The sequence below is a fragment of the Halictus rubicundus genome, unplaced genomic scaffold, assembly GCF_050948215.1.
Source record: "Halictus rubicundus isolate RS-2024b unplaced genomic scaffold, iyHalRubi1_principal scaffold0084, whole genome shotgun sequence".
Lineage (NCBI taxonomy): Eukaryota > Metazoa > Arthropoda > Insecta > Hymenoptera > Halictidae > Halictus > Halictus rubicundus.
Genome location: NW_027488625.1, coordinates 804,651 through 820,640, shown reverse-complemented (window position 1 = coordinate 820,640; position 15,990 = coordinate 804,651). Strand labels below are relative to the sequence as shown.

Below are 15,990 nucleotides of genomic sequence, written 5' to 3'. Positions count from 1 at the left end.
TCCGAGCTCGCAGAGCGCGCGATATCGGTGTCAAACAACTACCAATCCAATTGCAAAACTTCATTGTTTTTCATGATTTTTTTGTGGGTCTTGCGCCAACTAATTCGTGGCATTCTTCTGATTAAAATGACACTAAACACGGTACAGATTGGACTGTATTTAGCATTTTTATCCGTAGATTTATTCGAAGCCTTCGAGTTGTAGAGCTTATTCCGATCGAAATGAGTCCAAACACGACATCATTTGGACTGTCTTTAATGAGACTGTAATTTTTATCGTAAAATTAGGTATCAGTGAAACTTGTTCGATTACACTCGAATTTGACCTCATTTTCATCAGGAAAATTCCCTCCATTCGCTCGTCACAATTTGATGAGGATATGTTGAAAAATCTGAAAGTTTAAACTTTCATTCGTGCGCGATTCTCCATCCGCTTACATTGTATGTCGTCTGTCGTCGCTGGGTCTTTGATGCTCGGCGCTCGGCAAAAGTTATTCGAAGATTTATTCGAAGCCTTCGAATAAAAGATACAGATAAAAGATGAAAAAATTATTCGAAGTTCGAATAAATCCGCTTCGAATAAAAAAAATTATCTTTATTCGTCGGATAAATTCTCGTCGGATAAAAGTATTTATCCGATACTCGTCGGATAAAGATACTTTTTTTATTCGAACCTTCGAATAACGAATAAAAATATTTTTATCTTTTATTCGTTATTCGAAATTTTTATGTAGATAAATATTTTGCCCAACTCTGCCACAGACCCTACATACTTTCTTCTCCTTCTCCAACCAATCCTTTCCACCTCTCATCTCGTTTCCCAACCTGTACCTGGCCACCCTTTGCCAACTGCTCTCTGCCCACCCTTTCTTCAGATACCCTGGTATCCCCTCTCCCTTCACCCTCCAGTACTGCATGTTGTACCTTGCTCTTCCTATCTTTTCCCATCTCTCCCCCTGTTGCTTCTTCGTTTGCCTTTTCACTATCTCCTCACTCACTGCCTCTATCCTCTCCTCCATAATCTCCTCCGCCTTCTCCGGTGTCCAGCCCCTCTCTTCCCAAAAACGCCGTCTCTCCTTCACCCCACCTACTGCCACCCCACCCCTTGTGCCCTTCCTCATACCTGCTCCCAGCACAACCTAGCTAGCTACCCCCCTTTTCCCTCCCGCAACTTCTTCTCGTACCGCTATGCCCTCAACCCCGCCCTCCCTCTCAACAACTCCCTCTGCAGCTCTTCCCTCACCATATTCCCGGGTGTGTACCTCTCTACCCCTAGGACCCACCTCAGAAACCTCTCCAGCAACCTTTCCATCCCTTCCCATTCCTTCCTACACCTCGTCTAATAAACTAATCCTTCTAACTTCTCAATAAAATTCAAGTCATTTGATCTAATTTTTAAAAAGTTATGTTGCTTCAAATAGTGTAGACTCAGTTTTGCTCGTTAGTGTACATTAATATAAACAGTAATAACCAAATTACGAGAAGTGCCCGAAAACAGGCCATTTGTCCGCACTGTGCGGCGGTCTCTTTATTTTCCGAGATATTCACAAAAAACTCTATTTTGATGAAAAATTCTGCCTATTTTGAATGATCGAATTTGTTCTTTAGGGCAGGGGAGGGTTCTTTCTTAAAATCCACAAGGGCATTTTTATTATCCACCCTATGAAATTATCGAGTCGAAGTGGTCAATGTTTTTTCACTTTGCAATCAAATTCACAGAAGTAATTTTTTCATGATCACTATAAGTTGTTTCTATATATGTAATTATTGAGTTCATAAACGTTGAATGAAGTCTTCACAAGTGGAAGTATTACAGGTAGAGACAATTTCTAATTGCACCGCAAACGTTTTCTTCATTTATTCTCAGGTTGTCTCTACAATTTATTTTCCTTACAGCGTGTAGTAGCTTGAAAACTTTACCTTCTGCCGTTGAATACATGTTATTATTTATTTTCAGTGTTTTCAAGTGGGTGAGGCTCGCCAACGTATGCAGTGCGGATTCACTCCTTATCTCGCGGACTGTTTCCGCGGTCACCATCTCGGTTTCCATCTGATGTGGAATGGATCTTCAATGTAAGTAACATTACATTTTTCCTGTTGGTTGTCAGGGTGTAAACCGATCTTCATCTGCGTGTCTTGCAGGAAGATAAGTTGGAGTATTCTCCTTATCTGTTGATCGTTTTCCGCGCTAATTTACTGCATAGTTAAAGTCTTTAAATATATTTAACGGGTGGTCCATAGTAGTGGTTTCCGGAGTTATAACATTGTTAAAATGTATTCGAAGTCGTTAAGAAGTCATTTCGCAGGTATTTTCTCATTATTTCTTTATCAATGTTTTAATTTGAATAGATCTTGTTTTCTTGAATTTGGAATTTATAGGTTACGGGTCTTAGGGATTGCTATTCCCTTATAACTTCTGCGAAATATATTCTTTACGTTCCTCGAGTTTTAGTACCTTATATATACAGGGTGAGTCACCAAACGTTAGCACCTCAAATATCTTTGTTGTTTCTAAAGATACGTAAAATATGGTAAGGACAAAGTTGAATGGTACAATGGGGCTGACACGATGCAAAAAAAATTTTGTTTTTATGTCATATTTTTGGAGATATCAAGGTCACCTTGACTTTTTTAAATGGAACCACCCTTTTTTAAACACCTACAATGATAGTCTCTTTCATTAGGAATTCAGTGACTATAATTAGTCCAAGGTCATTCATGGTCAAGGACAGAAAAAACGTATAAAACTAAAATATGAAAGCAGAATACCTGTATTTTATAAATGTTCGAAATGATGGCCGTCTGCGTCGATACATTGTTGTAAACGAGCTCTGAAGGAATGTTGAACTCTGATAAGTGTATCCGAATTGAAATTCGTACATGCTGTGATGATACGCTGACGCATATCTTCAACTGTTGTTGGAGCATCCGTGTACATGGTCTCTTTTAGCAGACCCCATAAAAAGAAATCCCGTGAATGTAAACCAGGCGAACGTGCGGCCATGAAACTGTTCCGCCTCGTCCAATCCATCGGTTTGGATATCGAGAATCCAACGTTTCTCTTGCTACTCGTGCATAATGAGCAGGACAACCGTCATGTTGGTACTGTAGGGGCGTATACTTTATTTATGTCGACGGCGCGTGTTCGACGGCGAGATTTTGATTGATTCTTCTCGGTCGATGCAGTCCTTTTATACTTGATCGCACATACATTATATGACGAAGTCGGCAGATCACCAAAGGGCGTCTTTGGCGGCCGCCGCGTTCCGCCGAGATCGTCGGTTGTTTTGGCCGGCAACTACAATGTCGCACGTTGCCGCCGCGCTTTGCCGATCGCACACGTGCGTATCCCTACAATTCGGCCATCCTGACCTTTTAATCGTCCCGATTAAACTAATACGTCTTAAACTACTTATGAATACCGGCGCTATTTATACTATATACCTAATGCTAGTAACGCATAAATCTTACAATAATCGTATAAAATGATGGATCTTTGGCACGGATGTTTAACTGGATAGCCAGGGACGCATATTGCACGCAGCCCACGTCCCCTGATACGGTACTTGGGTGATCTGGAATCCCTCGATATCTTTGACAATATATCGGTCGTTTCGCAAAACGCGTGCCACCTCGTACGGCCCCTTAAATTTCGGTACCAGCTTGGTGCAGTCACTGGAATTTACAAAATTTGCTATCATTACCTTATCCCCGACTTGGTACTGTAAGGCTGGTTTACGCTTTTTATCGTACAACTTTTTATTGGCGTTAAAACTTTGGTGTATTCGTAAAGCCGCCTTCTCACGTGTCTTATTTAGATTTCGCTCAGTTTTTAAAGCTCCGGAAGACTCGAGTATATTTCTGACGGCGTCGATCGCTTTTCCGCGTTGGGGCACTCCGTACAATAATACGCTGGGAGTTTCACCGGTCGACTTGTTGACAGAATTATTTATGGCGAACTCTACTTCTTCGAGTACTTCGTACCAATGCGCGTTACGTTCGTCGACTAATTTTGATATCATTGGGATGATAGTACGGTTCATTCTTTCCGCTTGGCCATTTGCCTGCGGCATTGCGGTTGCGATTTTAATGTGTTGTACATCGTGATCTTTTAAGAAATGTTCGAACTCGTGCGCGGTAAAACAGCTGCCTCTATCTGATACAATGCGCAATGGTCTACTGTAGGTCGCGAAATGGTGTTTTAAGCACTTAATTACCTCGGCGGTACTCGTACTTTTTGTGGGGTATATTTTTGTATATTTTGTAAAGCCATCTACTACTAAGAGAATGTAGCGGTACTTTACAGACTGTTTCTTCGACATAGGTCCTAGGTGATCAATGTGCAGTGTAGAAAACGGTTTATTATCTTCCGGTATTTCGTGTAACATGCCCTCTTGCCGTCCGGATTTCGGTGAAAATGCTATGCACTTTAAACAATTCTTAACATGCTTCATAACTTTTTCCCTCATGTTAGGGAACCAGTAGCTATTCATAATACTTGTTATTGTTTTCTCTGGTCCGACATGCCCTAGCTCATTATGGTATTGATGCATTATACTGCCTTCTAACGTTGCCGGAACAAAAAACAAAGCGCGATCGTCCATTTTGCGGTAAACCGACCCATTTATCATTTCGAAAAGTTTGTCTTCCGATTTTTCTAACTTCTGACGTATTTTCTGAATTTGCTCGTCCTGTTGTTGGCATAAGGCTAAATTTCTGTCTAAAGTGTTATCCTGCAGTACTAGAACCTGCCTACTTAACGCATCGACGTGTCTCATTCTTGTACCCGCTCTATGTTCAAGTTTGTAATCGTAGTCTTGTAATTCTAATGCCCACCGTGCGATTTTAGGGTTTGTTTCTTTTTTCTTAAGCGTTAGGCTAAGCGCCTGACAATCCGTGACTACTTTGAACGGCACTCCGCATAGGTACGGGCGAAATCGGCGCAGTGCGTAGATTATAGCGAGTGTCTCTAGCTCGAAACTATGGTATTTGGATTCGGTGTCCGTGGTGCGCTTTGAGAAATAGAAAATCGGGTGGAACTTTTGGTCGGCCTTCTTCTGTAACAGAATAGCACCGAAACCCATCGCACTGGCATCGCAATGTAATTCTGTTTCGTCACGCGGACAGTAAATTCCCAGAATGGGTGCCTGTATTAGGCATTCTTTTAACGCGTCAAACGCTTCCTTTTCTTTGGGACCAAATTTAAATTTACATTTTTCCTTGATTAGGTCATATAGAGGCTTGGCAATGATTGAAAAGCCTTCTATAAACTTTCTGAAATACGAAGAGAGGCCTAGAAAACTTTGCACTTCGCGTACGTTACGCGGAACTGGGAATTTTTGTACATTCTCGATACCGCGTTCGGTGGGTCTGATGCCGTCGTTCGTTACCCTATATCCCAAGTATTCAATTTCTGTTTCCAAAAATTTACATTTGTCCATGCGTAGTTCCAACTTATTTGCGACGCATAGTTGGAAAACCTTTCGTAAGATTTCTAGGTGGTGTTCGATCGTTACCGATGCAATTAAAAAATCGTCTAGATATACCGACACGTCCCCGCTGTTAATTAGATTTTTGAATATCCCTGTCACGTATCTTTGGAATCTTAGGGGACCCCCTTTTAAACCGAACGGCATTTTGGTGCATTCATATTGTCCGAACGGCGTAACAAACGAGGTATATTTGACCGAATCCTCGTGCATTCTGATATGAAAGAATCCGTCTCTCAGATCTAGCGATGAGAAGTATTTTTTACCTTGTAATAGGTCTAGCTGATCTTCAATTAAGGGCAACGGAAAATTATCGCGTACCGTTACTTTGTTTAGTACTCGAAAATCTATACACATTCGGGTTTCCCCGTTTTTCTTTTTCGTTAAGACAATCGGTGACGCGTATTCGGATGTACTTTCTCTAATCGCGCCTTTTGCCAACCAGTCGTCCAGGATTTCCCTTAATTTGTCTTTTTCTACAAACGACAATCTACGTGGCGTGAAATGGAATGGTTTGCTGTCGGACAGTCTAAGTTCTAGCACGTTTTCCGTTTGCGGATGTTTCGGGCGAGTTGGATTAACGTACTCTTCCTCGAATAGCCGGTAGAATTTTTCTTTCGTTTCGTACGGTAACGTTCTATTGATCGTGGGACGCGACGCTGATTTAAGGGTATCCGATGCTATCTCGATATTCATTATCTCCGAGATCTCTTTGTCTACCGTGAACGAGAGCTTAGCCAATTTTATAAAATCCCGGCCTAAAACTAACGCACTTCGCATTGTCTCATCCGTCACAACCCGCAGTGATATATCGAGTTCGCGTCGCTGGAAATTTATTTTCGCTTTGATGTCGCCAATAATCGTCAGAGTGCTATCGTTTATCCCGGAAAATCTACTACTTTTCACGGTTTTTGTAACTAGATGTCGCGGAACCTGACCTTGTTTTACAAAACTGATTGGACTACCGGTATCAATTAACGCTCTTACTTCGATTGTTGTTTTGTCTTCGTCCCCCACCGTCATCTGTACCGTCGGGTAGAAATCATCCTCCTCCTCCGCTGTTCGGCTTACGAAGTTCACCTGCCCTTGTGGTGATACTCGTCGCTCGTCGTCTGCTTTCCTAATGCTGCCGTCTCTGCGAGTGATGTCTCGTTCCCTCCTTGGCTGTCTGCATTCTGCCGAAAAATGCCCCATGCCGTTGCAATTGTAGCAGCGGGCCTGCCTGACGTGTTGCGGCCTGAGTGACTCCCCGGTTCTGCCCATCGGTGTCCATTCTGCGCGATGCCGCGTCTGTCCCGTTCGTCGTGGTTCTGGTGACAGCGATATTTCCGCGAATGCTTCCATCAAGTCCTTGGTTTCCCTGAACCGTTGTGCGCGTGCCACTGCACGTAACGCTTCGCTTGGAATCCCGTCCACTATGTAATCGATGGTTTCATGGGCGGCTATAGGTACCCTGTTACCCAAAATTATTTTTTCGTGGGCGTAATCGGCGAACGATTCGTTGACCTTCCACGTTCGTCGTTCGAATTCATTCCGCAATACTACGGTGTTAATTCGCTGACCGTACATAGCGAATAACTCCTGCAGCAGTTCCTCCCATGTCAGATCTATGCAATCTTCTCGCGAGTGGAACCATCGGAGCGCCTTTCCTTTTAGCTTCTGACAGATTAGGGCCTTCGCCGCCTGGTCGTCCAATTGATAATTCCGGATCAGCTTACGCATTTGATTATCCCAGCCTCTGAATGCATAACTGCTTCCATCGTAGTCGCCGATCATGTCTTTGATCTCGGTCCATTTTAATTCACGGGTGCGGGTTGACACTGTACTGCTCGTTCGCGGCGTTTCTAAACGTGTGATTTCCAGTTCCCTTCTTAACAACTGTATTTCGCGCTCGGCTAAAACTCTTTCTCGTCGTAACAGGTCCACTTCGGACATTAGGGCACTGTTTTCCGGTTGTTTCAGTGTCTGCATTGTCTCCTGCTCCTCGAGATCAGTGTCGAGGGCATCTGCGTACTCTCGGGGAGTTGGTTCCGGAACGTCGGCTTCACGCAATCTGCGGATTAGCTCGATTTTCGTCCCGGTCGTCGGCAACTCTCTTTCGCGTAGCATGTCTTTTAATTCGGCGACGGTATACGAATTCATATTGCACTACAACGCACCGTAAGAAGAGGAAGAGAAAAAAATTCGAACTTGAGGTCTATCTCGACACGCGATTCACTTGGTACACTAGATCCCACTTCTGAATTTTGTAGGGGCGTATACTTTATTTATGTCGACGGCGCGTGTTCGACGGCGAGATTTTGATTGATTCTTCTCGGTCGATGCAGTCCTTTTATACTTGATCGCACATACATTATATGACGAAGTCGGCAGATCACCAAAGGGCGTCTTTGGCGGCCGCCGCGTTCCGCCGAGATCGTCGGTTGTTTTGGCCGGCAACTACAATGTCGCACGTTGCCGCCGCGCTTTGCCGATCGCACACGTGCGTATCCCTACAGTACCACATATCGTAGCGATTTTGTAAAGGGACATCTTCTAACAAAATTGGCAGATCTTCTTGCAAAAATTGAGCGTATTTCTGTCCCGTCATCATTCCGTTAACGAAATATGGTCCAATTACTTTGTTGTTCAAAATACCACACCACACGTTTACGCTCCATTGTCTTTGATGATCAATTTCTCGCAGTCAGTGCGGATTATCCACAGACCAATAATGGGCGTTCCGTAGATTAATTGAGCCATGATTAGTAAATGTTGCTTCGTCCGTAAACAAGACATTAGAAAAAAATGAATGATTTTGAAGCAATCCCCATTGACAAAAGTTAATTCTATTTTGAAAATCATTCCCGTGCAATTCTTGATGGAGCGATATGTGGAACGGATGAAATTTATGTCGGGCCAGAATTCGTATTACGCTACTTTGACTTATGCCTGCTTCCCGGGCAATTTTTCTCGTACTCACGTAAGGATTGACAGCTATAGCTGCTAAAATATTAATTCCATTGTCTTCATTAGTCGTGGGTTTCTTCCGTTTGTACTGTCTTGCATGTACACTTCCAGTACTTCGAAACAACCTGTACGTATTAGTGAAAGTATGTCTAGAAGGAGTGTTTCGCTCGGGGTACCTTTCTTCATGAAGTAGTCGGGCCTGCACTGCATTTTTTCTACATTCACAGTAAATCGTGATCATATCACACTTTTCAGTCATCAAATATAACATAGCGGAATCGCGTTTGGAAACATACTGATAGTAAATAAGAATGCTGAATAACATTGAAGAACCTTAGTATGTTTACTTTAACTACGACCATAGTATGTTTACTATTTCCTACAAGTCTCAACCGTGATAAACGTATTCTGCTCCCATATTTTAGTTTTATACGTTTTTTCTGTCCTTGACCATGAATGACCTTGGACTAATTATAGTCACTGAATTCCTAATGAAAGAGACTATCATTGTAGGTGTTTCAAAAAGGGTGGTTCCATTTAAAAAAAGTCAAGGTGACCTTGATATCTCCAAAAAAATGACATAAAAACAAAATTTTTTTTTGCATCGTGTCAGCCCCATTGTACCATTCAACTTTGTCCTTACCATATTTTACGTATCTTTAGAAACAACAAAGATATTTGAGGTGCTAACGTTTGGTGACTCACCCTGTATATATTAATATGTACATTAATAACCAAATTACGAGAAGTGCCGGAAAACAGGCCATTTGTCCGCACTGTGCGGCGGTCTCCTTATTTTCCGTGATATTCGAAAAAACTGTCTGTTTTGATGAAAAATTCTGCCTATTTTGAATGACCGAATTTGTTCTTTAGGGAGGGGGAGGGTTGTTTCGTTAATACCTGCAAGGGCATTTTTATTATCCATCCTATGAAATTATCGAGTCGAAGGTGTCAATGTTCTTGAACTTTGCAATCAAATTCACAGAAGTAATTTATTCATGATCACTATAAGCTGTTTCTATACTATATGTATCGATTGCCAAATGATTCCTTCAAATATCTCGATGCTTTAAATTTGACTGTGAGTTCCGACCTGACATGAGTATAGAAATGCCGCGAGTGGAAATACTGGAACATTTCGGCAAGAAAAAAACGTAGATAAAATGAAAATATACGAAATAGACATAATAAACGATTTATTTTGTACATATTAAGAAGCAATATTTTATTCACTATATTGTCTTTTAATCTATTCCCTTTTTTTTACTAATTATTTCGCCAGTCTTTGAGAATACTCTTTCGGAAGGAACAGATGTTGCCATAACACAAAGATACTCCTTTGCAAGCTTTGATAGTGTTACGTCCCAGGTGGTATGAATTACGATTTTAAGAGGATAGGACGCAGTTTCAAACCTACCTGCATACACCGGCTATGGTTCGGGAAATTGTGGATCGTTTAAATATCTTTGTACCCTTATTTTGAAAACAACAAAATTATTGATTTATTTAAAGTGTGGTTCTGAATCAGAGATTACAAATTTGATTTTACAAATATGGTTTATATAGCGCATATACTGGAGTGCTTACAAATAGTTTGATTATAATAATAATAATAATAATATTAATATTACCGTGATCACGGGTTCGGATTCGGTTACAATATACTCCTACTGCTGACACTGGTCTTTGAAACGGTTTGTCGCGAAACAACTGAATGAACTATTTTAACTTCGAAAGAGACCACTGGACTATTGACTATGACTGAATAACTGATTGTTCACGATTGCCTGACTGACTGACTGACTGTTTATAACTGAATTTGAGGAGTTGGTCCCCCTTTTTATAATATGGACAGTCCTTTGTTTTTCAAAGATGCTGGCACAGGATTCTCTACCTTATATCTTTTTATCTTCTTGATGTCTCCTGACTAGTCAGCTGTATGCCGACAGGATCTTTTTACCATGAAGTCGGCGTCTTTTCTTATAATTTGGCATAATTAGACACCTTTCCTGTTTGTTCTCGGGGTGAGAACTGATCTTCATCTGCGTGTCTTGCTAACTTACTGCGTAGAATTTTTAACATATATCTTAATCCTATTTTTACTTCTCCTCGCGCAACATCATCGGCTGTCCATAATAATTCATAATAATTCTTCATCTGAGGGTTTATTCGTTGGCGGTCGAACCACCGGACGTGACACCTTTATAAATTTGAGGATTATAAGGACTGCTAATATTCCTGTACTGAAGGATCCAAATGTAATGAGAAGAGAAGAAAAAAACTGTGTACATGGTGTGGGTGCGCTTGTCACCATCGGGTCACTACTTCTTGGGCGTAGCCAGTGTGGATCAGCCACCACTCGTCCACGTTCATTTCGAAGTGCTCTTCGATGCATTCCGTGCACTCCCATGCCTGACGGACCCTTTCTAGTTGCCGACCGCAGTCTTGGCATTTGGAGTAGGTCTGGGCCGGGTTCAGCTGACACATGATGTGCCAGCCCCGTTGCTCGTAGTACCAGTGCTCTCTTGGGGTTAGGCGGCCATAACATGTCCGGCATATCCTATTTTGGTGGTACACGTACGATGCTTCTTGCTGTGATGTACCCACGCAGTATAAATTTAGAAGATTTCGGTACGTTTCAGGGTAATGGGGTGGTATTACCCCATCTATCGGCCCATAAAATTCCTCCAATACCTCCTCTTCGGGGCGGTAGTCCATACGTCTCCTCCGTACGTCTTGGTCCGGAAAATTCCCGGCGGGCAGTCCATATTTGGAGTAGGTTTGGGCTAGATCTAGCTGACACAAGATGTGCCAGCCTCCTTCTTCACAATACCATTGTTCCCTTCTGATCAGGCGGCCATAACACGCACGACATATCCTATTTCAGTGATGTATGTAGGACGTCTCTTGTCGTGGTGCGACGACACAGTACAGATTCCGGAGGTTCCGGTATGTTTCTGGATAGTGGGTCGGTACTAACCCATCTATAGGCCCGTAGAATTCTTGTAACACCTCTTCCTCTGGGCGATAATTCGGCCTTGGTATAGGCATTGTTGTCTTTCTGAATTGATCCTTTGTCCCGCTATTACCTTCATCTATTTTATATAGTTGGTCTCTGGGATATCAGGGTTTCTGATGTCATTTATCACTGGTTTACCCATACAAGTTGATGTGCTGAGGATTGACAGCAGCTTCCCTGGACTAATTTTCCGATATACATACTCATATATTGAAGGTTCTTTCCAAAACTTTCCAATATTTTGTTGATCAAAGGTCTTTGTCACTGCGCTTTATCCCACCGCTGTCACCAATTTTTGTTATGTCCCAGTTGGAGCGGATTATAATTTTTTGGGGATAAGTCGCAGTTTTGAACCTACTTGCATTCATCGGCTACGGTTCGGAAAATTGAGGATTGGTTAAATATGTTGTACCCGTATTTAAAAAAAAAACAACAAAATTATCGATTTATTCAGAATTAGGTGCTGAATCAGATATTCGAAGTTTGACTTTACTTTACAAGCAGGGATTTTGTATAGCGCATAAGCTAGAGGGCTTACAAGTGTTTCGCTTTATAATAATATTAATTTATCGAGTCGCTGATTTGTGGAGATCGCTCGCAAGTTTGTAGTCGCTGATTTCGGAAGGGCGCTCGCAGGTTGTAGTCGCTGGTTTTCCGCAGTGGCTCGTAGGTCGAAGTTGCTGAACTTTCACGAGCACTTCGCGGGACTTATACGCCGAAACTCATAGATTTTAAAAGGAACTGTTAATAATTGCGCGACGCGTCTACTGTACGGATCTTTTACTAACTGACTGAACTCATTTTGAGGAGTTGATCTTCTCAATGTCTCCTGATTAGTCTGCTGTGTGTTGCCAGGGTTCTTTTACTTATGAAGTCGACGTCTTTTCTTGTAATTCGGCATAATATTCTTCTTGTTTGTTTCCAAGGTGTAAACTGATCTTCGTCTGCGTGTCTTGCAGGAAGATAAGTTGGAGTCTTTTTCCGCGCTACCTAACTGCGTAGAATTGCTAACATATATTTTAATCTTATTTTATTTCCTCTCGCCCGACATCATCGGGTTTTTCTATAATAATTAATACTAATTCTTTATCTAAGCGTTTATTCATTTACGGTCGAACCACCGGACGTGACAACGCATAAATGCACTGTCCTGAAGGAAGTTTGTTTTTGCTAACAATTACATGAGCTAAAACAACTCTAACAAGTCCTTTGCAGAAAAATATAAACGGCTGTTTCGGCCTAATTATAAACTGCTCCTTAGCCCCAGCAACAGTTGTCGAGATCATCCAATATGTATCAGTCGCTCCATAACACCTAACGCTGGGGTTATTATTTGCTTCTATGTCAGGATGTATTTCATGCATACTAGCGCCGACAACATGGGTACGCCACACATTCACTTCTGTACATTTCAATCCCCAGAGATTATCGGATCCCACTTTTTGATACTTAGTACCCCATGCATCTTGATTAGGCTTAGTCTGTGCAGGTATCCGCACCAGTTTAGCGTTGTGACGGTGATCTCGCTTCGAATGTGCTTGTGACACGCACCAATCTCTGCTTGATACGCGTAGGAAAGCTTCTTGTTAAGTAACAGAATTACGATCTCGCACACAATTATCTCTTTAATTAAAGGGCCTAGCCGATTAAGATGGTCAAAACTGCCCTTAGAGGTTTTTCAATGATTAATGAACCATTCGAAAGCTGACCAAGAAAAACCCCTCTGAGCAAAATTTCAACCCCTTATCTTGCCCGTGAGGGTAGTTACAGTGTAAATTAGATTTCGCGCTTTTCCGCGCATTTCCCACACTCTGATGCTTCCTAAAATTCTGAAAAAAATGTGGCATATTTTGGATCCTAAGACAGATTTTTGAGAATTTTTTCAGATTTTTTTCTTGCAAACTGTGGTCGTAAAAAATGAAAAACCTAAAAAAAAATCGGAAAAATGTACATTTCTCAAAAATATGAAAACATGCTATTTTGCTGTTTAGTGCCCTGATAAAGTACCATAACAGGCAGTGTCCTCAATTTTTTTAGATTTTTTCTTGTGGGGACTTTTTGTCCAGACAAGAAAAACCGAATTTTTTCGCCGTTTCTGCTGTTAGGAGGAAAGTTACACTTGTTGGTTTTATCGCAGGTATATATTAAGTCATTTTAAACATTATTACATTGAAACAAGTAAGTGTTTGACCTAAGAAATGTTTTAAGAGAAAAAATGGATTGTATTTTGTGCGGTATATACCAGAATGTTCGTAACGCTTACAACATCGCCGGTTGGCACAGCGGTTAGGGCGTCGGACTACGGAGCGGATTGTTAAAATCACATAAATAAACCATATAAGAAATTGAAAAAATAAAGATGACGTATGGAAAAAAAACTTTCCCACCGACGGGATTCGAACACCAGCGTATCCGCTCCGTAGCCCGACGCCCTAACCGCTGTGCCAACCGGCGATGTTGTAAACGTTCCGAACATTCTGGTATATATCGCACAAAATACAATCCATTTTTTCTCTTAAAACATTTCTTAGGTCAAACACTTACTTGTTTCAATGTAATAATGTTTAAAATGACTTATGTTACGTATGGAGACGTGTCTCCACGTTCATTTCGATTAGAAGTTCTAATCTCTTTTCTGAGAACGAAAAGCGTCCCAACAGGCCCCTTGTCTAATGATTGTACTCCGGCTGGACGCAGCTAGCACGAAGCATGATTCAGTAACAGCACCGTACGATTTCCCAATATGGAAATCTTCAAAACATCCCCTTCTGGAATGTTTTGTCAAGATAGTCTTTGATAGGAAACATCCTGGCTAACCCTTCGTTTTACCCCTATAAACAAAAGATCCAGCTGCAAACCTTAAATTCACTTGAAACGACAAATACGAGTATGCGACCGTAAAATAAAACAGATACATTCCCCTCTCATTTTTAGGGTATATAAACCCATGCATTTTCATCCTCTTCGGTTAGTCGAGAAGCGATTCAGTCGAGATTCAGACGCGGTTCAGTACTCGTGCAGTCACGTCGCGTCAAGTCTAGTGAGATTGGGTTAACAATTTCTCTAATTGTACACTTACTACATCCAATCCCGACACAAACAACAACATTTGTAATTATCTGAAATCAGAATATATTTGTCTTGTTTGTTAAACTCGCGTAATCTACAACCTTTAATTATTGCCTGATATCCTGATCTAATAATTGAACGTTCCCACATGATACAATCTTACCGCTCGGATTGTATCAATTAAATTATATATAAGTTACGAGGCTTACTAATCTTAGATTCAATTCAACGAAGATTTCTCCAATCTAGTGGCTCCCCGGTTTCGCATTGTGTGCGTCCACGAAAACTATACCATCCTAGCAGATCCCTGATTCCGTATTGGGTTCTTCCGTATCCTAGCAGCTCCTTGGTCTCGCATCGGGTGCGTCTGCGTGTTATCCACCTTCCTTTAAATCGGGTTCGCCGCGTGTCTCTCCTAGTGACTCCCCGATAACGCATTGGGTGCGTTCACGAAGTTTCATCCTCCTAGTAGCTCCCCGGTTTTGCATCGGGTGCGTCTGCGTTTGACTCCAACCTCCCAGAGGTTCCCCGATTTCGCATTGGGTGCGTCCGCGTACCTAACTAACAAATGGAAACCATATTCCTGGGGTAACAACCCCTCGCCAGCCTCTCGCGTTGCTCGCAGCCCTGGCTCGCAACATATCCGACGAAAAAAGATAATTCTTTTTATTCGAAGCGGATTTATTCGAACTTCGAATAATTTTTTCATCTTTTATCTGTATCTTTTATTCGAAGGCTTCGAATAAAGCTTCGAATAACTTTTGCCGAGCGCCGAGCTTCAAAGACCCAGCGACGACAGACGACATACAATGTAAGCGGATGGAGAATCGCGCACGAATGAAAGTTTAAACTTTTAGATTTATCCATATATCTTCATAAAATTGTGACGAGCGAAAGGAGGGGATTTTCCTGATGAAAATGAGGTCAAATTCGAGTGTAATCGAACAAGTTTCACTGATACGTAATGTTACGATAAAAATTACAATTTCATTAAAGATAGTCCAAATGATGTCGTCTTTGGACTCGTTTTGATCGGGATCAAACAAACCATTCAAACCATTCATTCATTCAAACCTGTTATATCATGTTCTATAGTGAGTTCTTAGAATAATTAGTTGCACTTTGAATTTCAGAATTTTGTATTCAAAACGTTACCCTCGATTCCACAATTATCTGAAATGAATAATATTTTGGATTTTTAAGGTTTGAAGTGTTTTGTTACTGTATAGGAAAAAAGTTTTTCAAAATCTTGAACCGAAAATTGATTTTTGGCCAGTAAAATCGCGTTCTCAGACCACTGTGCGCCGCTTTTGCGGCCGCCTCCGCCGCTTTCGCTTTAACCAAAGCCTCCTTGGTTTCAACAACGGCCTTGGACGACGCCGCCGTCGCCGTCGCTGCCACCTCCGATTGGTTCATTTTTTTTAAATCTGTGAAAAAACAATACATGGTTATTAGTGAACAAAAT

At 41.6% G+C, this 15,990-nt stretch overlaps 1 long non-coding RNA gene across 1 annotated transcript in view; it reads left to right on the top strand.

Annotated features, from left to right (window-relative positions):
- LOC143363657 (uncharacterized) overlaps positions 1 to 15,990 on the top strand; it is a 62,512-nt gene that overhangs the window by 7,489 nt on the left and 39,033 nt on the right. The window contains exon 2 of the long non-coding RNA XR_013083863.1: positions 1,957 to 2,072. This is a non-coding gene — a long non-coding RNA (uncharacterized LOC143363657). The remainder of the gene's footprint in view (positions 1 to 1,956; positions 2,073 to 15,990) is intronic.